The sequence below is a fragment of the Ricinus communis genome, chromosome 10 (genome assembly GCF_019578655.1).
Source record: "Ricinus communis isolate WT05 ecotype wild-type chromosome 10, ASM1957865v1, whole genome shotgun sequence".
Lineage (NCBI taxonomy): Eukaryota > Viridiplantae > Streptophyta > Magnoliopsida > Malpighiales > Euphorbiaceae > Ricinus > Ricinus communis.
In genome coordinates this window covers 23153762-23159761 of record NC_063265.1, presented here as the reverse complement: position 1 = coordinate 23159761, position 6000 = coordinate 23153762, and the positions used below count along the sequence as shown (strand labels likewise).

Below are 6000 nucleotides of genomic sequence, written 5' to 3'. Positions count from 1 at the left end.
ATACTTATCTATAAGAAGATTTATATAGAGGATGACTTTTTTCTATATATCTCTGCAAAACATAATTCTATGGAGGAGAATTTTCTCCTATCTGCTTCCTACACCTGCCTACCATTATCCTCTCTATAATTCTCTACAGTTCTTCCATAAACACTTTAGTTTAGTTTTTGCTACTCTTTTCAAGATCTAAGGAGCTTTTCAAGAAATAGAGAGTGAGGACCAATCATCTTCCTACTTGAAGAAATTCTAGATCTAGAGGGAGCTTTTATTTATCTGTTTTATATCTTTCTATTTAATACCATGATCATTGGGTTAAATATATTAGGCTAGTTTTCACAAGTGTTTGGTTTAGCCATTTTACTTTTGTATGAATTTTGTTATTTATTTATTTAATGAATGCGTTCTTTACCTTCATATATGTATTAGTTTCATCTATTATTATTGGTTGACTATCATATATCAATTTAATAATAATATTTGTTATGAAAACTTTTAGGTTAAAAGTATTAGAAACATCATATTTACTTTAATCTATATTGGTATAAGAAACCTAGGTTGCATCATTAGCTTGAGTGATTTAGGGAAAAGGCACATCACCATCTCATTCATTAGATCTAGGCTTAAAGTAAAACAAATGAGATTACTGAGTAAATGGCTAGACTAAATACTATCTTTAGTATATAGTTTTAGATCATAAGCATTTGCATTTGCATTGTATATTTTTTTATTGTTTAGTTACTTTATTTTATGAATATTATCCTCTCAACATACTGATTTAGAGTGTTTATTTACTTTTATTGTTTTATGTTAATAATTAGTCTTTATAATAAGTGGTCTCATAGTTCCTTGAGAGATCGATCTCGTGGTGAACTTACTCCTATTATAGGTACAGTTCGTGCACTTGTGAGTACTAAAAAAGACACATCAAGTTTTGGCGTCGTTGCCCAGGAATTGTGTCCAAATTTTATTATATTGATTGATTATCAAAATTGTCTTGTGTTTCTTAGTTTGTTTTGTGTTTTATGATTTATTTTGTTTATGTGTTTTTATTTTATTTATTTCTTTTTTATTTTGTGTTTTGTATTTTATTTATGTGTTTTTATTTTAAAATATTATTTTTAAGTTTTTTGTTAAATCTAAAATTTTCTTTTGTTTTACATGCCTAGCAAGAAACAACTAGAAGAAGAATCAAAAGAAGTTGATATCACGACAAACCCACCAAGAGAAATAGAAGCTGAAAGGCGAATGGCTATGAAAGATTATGCACGGCCCATAATTGGTAACATTACTACACACATAATTCTAGATAATACATTTAGGAATTATGAACTAAAGAACATTCATTTTAATACGCTTCCTTCATTTTATAGTATGCCTAGTAAGGATACATTAACATTCATTAAAGAATTTTATATTATAATGCATACTTTTCCATTATTTGGACTTAATAAGGATCAACTAAGAATGAGGTGTTTCCCTTATTCATTGAAAGGAAGAGCAAAGGCTTGGTTAATGACCTTGCCCCTTAATTCTTTGAGAACTTGGAATGAAGTTTATCAAAAGCTTATGAGTAGATTTTACTCACAACTAAAGACCAAGGAATTGAAAGCTGAAATTTCTAATTTTTATTAAAAGAATGCTGAATCTTTTCATGAAGTATTGGATCGCTTCAAATCACGTTTATCGCAATGCCCATATCATGGATTCCCACTCCCAATAATCAACCAATTATTTTATGATGGGTTGACATAACAATATCAATGTATGGTTGATAATGCAGCTGGGGATGCTATGTTACAAAGGACAGCTGACGAGGTTTATGACATCTTTGAGATATTATGAGCCAATTTTCAACAAAAGAGTATGAGGACAAAAAGAGTAGAAGTAAATGAAGTAGTAGCTAGTAGTGAGATAGCCATACAATTGGCTGAATTGACTAAGCAAGTTAAGATGCTTGCTCCAATAAAAAAATCACCAAATAATGAGACATGTGGTATTTGTAGTATTTATAGTCATGGTACTAATGTTTGTTCATCTTTTGATAATTACAAAGGAAATATGTATGACCAAACAAATTTGAATCTATATTCTTATCAACCCATGCATCCTATGAATTGCCCTTATTCCAACACATATAACACAGATTGGAGAAACCATCCAAATTTTTCTTGGAAATACAATGACCAAAACCCACTATAGTTATTGAGAAACCGAAATCAACCTCATTACCAAGACTAATATTCTCGATTCCGAAAGGACTCCAATCCTTTCTTTCAAGATCAAGAATAAACTCTTTGATCTAATAAACAAAGGAAGCCAAGTTTGGAAGAGACACTTCATTCATTTATGATGGCTTTCATGATAGGATAGAGAGGAATGAGAAAAGACATATTCTATTAAGACTTCAATGAAATATTTAGAAGAGCAAATGGGACAAATTGTTGAAGGGCTCAATAAAGAGAAACTATCAAGTCAACCTGAGCAAGCCAATTCCACTACTACTATTAGACGAGGTGAGGTTGTCGATAATATTGCTATGAAACTAAAAAGAATTCTTCTTCTTATGTAGGTACACCTAAAAATAATGGATTAGTGCAAATCAATAAGGAGAGCATACAAAAGGAAGAAAAAGTATAGCCTAATCTTAGGCTTAAGAAGAAAGGAAAAAAAAAGCATTTTTTGGACCTGAATTTCATAAGGCAACTCAGCTTTATAGACTACCTATTCCTTTTCTAAACCAATCCAAAGAGAGCAAAAAGGATAAAAAAAATTTAAAAGTACTGAGATGCTCTTTAAAGTTAATACTAATTTACTTTTGTTGGATGTTATCAAGAACAAGCCAGTTTATGCAAAATTCTTTGAAGAGTTGAACATCAAGAAAAGGCGATATGCGAACTACAAGAAAGTACAAGTAGCAAGTGTAATGCTTCAACATCAGTTGCCCCTTAAGATGAAGGATCCTGGTAGCTTCACCATTGATATTACAATAGGTGACAAAAAGGATACAAAAGCCATGTTAGATTTGGAAGTAAGCATCAACTTGATGCCTTATTAGATATATGAACGACTTAGGTTAGGAGAGTTGAAGCCTACCGCTATGTCTCTACAATTTACTGATATATCAATAAAATATCCTAGAGGTATAGTGGAAGACTTGCTAGTACAAGTAGATAAGTTAATAATTCTTGTTGATTTTGTAGTGCTTGGCATGGAAAACGCACCAGCAAGGGATAAAAAGCAAACTATACTCATTAGTAGACCTTTGATGGCAACTACTAGAGCTGTAATTGATGTGCATGATGAAAAACTTACCATGACAGTTTTAGGAGAAACTGTAGCATTTAAAGTATTTGATTCTCTAACTTTATCTCCTAAATCTACTATTGATAAGTGTTTATATAATTATTTAGATTCTATTGTTTATGAATAATTATATGATGATATTCCATTCTTAATTGACAAGAGCTTTCGAGATACTTTAGATGTTCGCATTAAAAGTATGAAGTCATACTTGAAAGGAATGGCTTATGATAGGTGCGCGGATGAACTCCCAACATCAGCATAATCAGGAATGTCTAGCTATAAACAATAAATTTAGTAATTGTATTTTTATTTTTATGCATTTAAGTTATGTTTATTTTTATTTTCTTTTATTTTTTTTATTTTATGTTTACCTTGTAGACCTATGATGGAAAAGTGAACATTCCTATCTTCTTTGATTGCCAAAATGCATTATTTCTCCATGTAAAGCAATTAAATCTCCTTTAAAATATTTTATTTTTGAGCGAGGCATGTTGCGGCAGTGAATTTTCACATGGGCCCGTAGCAGAGGTACTGCAGGAATGACATGGGCCCACAACAACCAAGTAGCAGAGCCAGCCGCGGGTCGTGGGGCTCTCCGCTAGGGAGGCAGCCATGACAGCACCAACACCAGTGCGAGCCGCGAGGTCACGGGCCACACGTGGCGGACGAGGTCGTCAAGAAGACAACCGCAGCAGCCCTAACTGCGAGGTTACGGGCCAGCCGCGAGCCGTGGGCCACATGCTGCAGACGAGGCCGCAAGGTGCACAGCAGCGGCAACAACAAGCCAGCCTTAAATCGCGGAGGGCCTGCACGCCACGAACGGCCCGGCAGCAGACTTGACAAGGGTCTTGAAAAAAAAATGCAAAAATTTAAAAATGATAATATACTTCTAAGGTTTGGATGGTGGAGATTTGGATTCAAGTTCATGGCTTACTATACATTGCAAAACTCTAGGAGAGTATTTTAACTTTTTCATCTCTTCTTAATCTTTATTTTTATATATCAATGACATTGAGAACAATGTCAAATTTAAGTGTGGGAGCGAAATAGAATATTTTTTCGATTAAGCTTTATACGTCATATGCCATGAGAATTAGTAACTTTGGTGAATTTTTATAAGATTTTAAAAGTGTCTACTCAGCTTTTTCTTATTATTTTATATAAGAGTCAATGAAAGAATGCTATTATGTTAAGATTCTTGAACTTTTGAGTTAGTTTTTAATATGTATAAATGTAAACTCATGAGTTATTTGCACTTAAATGATAAAGTGTTCATCTTTTGCATATAGACATGATGAGTAGTATAGCAACATTTGACATGGGTATGATTACAAGTATATGATTTAGGTTATAATTTTATTGTTCTTATTATGGTTTATCTAAGTTGTGAGATATGGTATGGCGATTTAATGCTCTAAGTAATATATTCTACTCCACTAATTTTAATTGTTTAGTAACCGGAGATTTTCATGACTAATGTCGATTTTCGCGTAAAAAGGCAATTGAGATTATGAGTATGCAAAGCATCTTAATGTATGTTTTTATTGAGTAACCAGGTGCATTCATCACCCATATTTGTATTTACGTAAAAAGGCATAACATCTCAAGAAAGAAATAAATACTCTAAGTATTAGGTAAAAATCCAAGGAGTGTAAAGAAAAGAAAAAAAAAGTATAAGAGCTTCAAAAACAAGTGATATAAAAATGTATAAATATTTATTGATCTCTTGTTATAAATGAAGGTTTTGCCTTTTTGAATAGGGTTAATGATAATATGGATTATGCATCATAGTTGTATCCTTTGAAGATGAGTTAGACTATTTGTTGTGAAACAGGTATGAATGATTGAAATGCTTGAGTCTTTTAATAAAAAATAATTAAGTTTATATTCTTAAAGAAAATTATTATGATTCAAGTGTTCTTGGGTTGACATGATATTTGAATTACTGAGATTCTTTTGAATAATATCTTTAAGCTGAGTATGGATGTTTTTTTATGATTTTTGCAAAAATTAATTTTCAGTTGCTATTTACTTGAGGACAAGTAAAGATTTAAGTGTGAGGGGTATTTGATCGGTCCAAATTATATATAGATATTTAAAGGTATTTTAGAGCTTTAATGATATATGTTTATATATAAAATGGTGAAAATATGTGCTTTTACTCACTTAAGCTTAATTATCTATTTTCAAGTAATATTAGGAAAAAGAGAAAAATATGGAGCTAAACACTCGAAAAGAAGCTTAATTGGACATGTTCATGTCAAGGCCCAAGATTAAGACGCATGGAGTGCTAATTACAAGGCTCATGGGATATTTTAGTCATTTTGCATAATTATTAGAATTTATATTAAGAGTTATTTATGGAATAGTATTTGGTGGAGATAAAGATACTTAAAAAGTCTTATATATTAGATAGACTTATATTAGTATAATTATCTATAGGAAGATTTATATAGAGGAGGACTCTTCTCTATTTATATCTTTATAGAACCTAATTCTAGGGAGGAGAGTTTTCTCCTATCTGCTCTCTACACCTGCCCACCATTATTCTCTCTATAATTCTCTATAGTTCTTCCATAAACACTTTAGTTTAGTTTTCATTACTCTTTTTAAGATCTAAGAACTCTTTTTAAAATCTAAGAAGCTTTTCAAGAAGTGGAGAGTGAAGACCACTCATCTTCCTACTTGAAGAAATTC

The 6000-nt window shown here is 31.6% G+C and overlaps 1 non-coding gene across 1 annotated transcript; it reads right to left on the bottom strand.

The window, feature by feature from the left end:
- Nucleotides 1–1599: 1599 nt before the first annotated feature.
- LOC112534584 lies at nucleotides 1600–1706 on the bottom strand. The gene has a single exon (XR_003078872.1). It is a non-coding gene; the product is annotated as a small nucleolar RNA R71 (small nucleolar RNA).
- Nucleotides 1707–6000: the final 4294 nt, after the last annotated feature.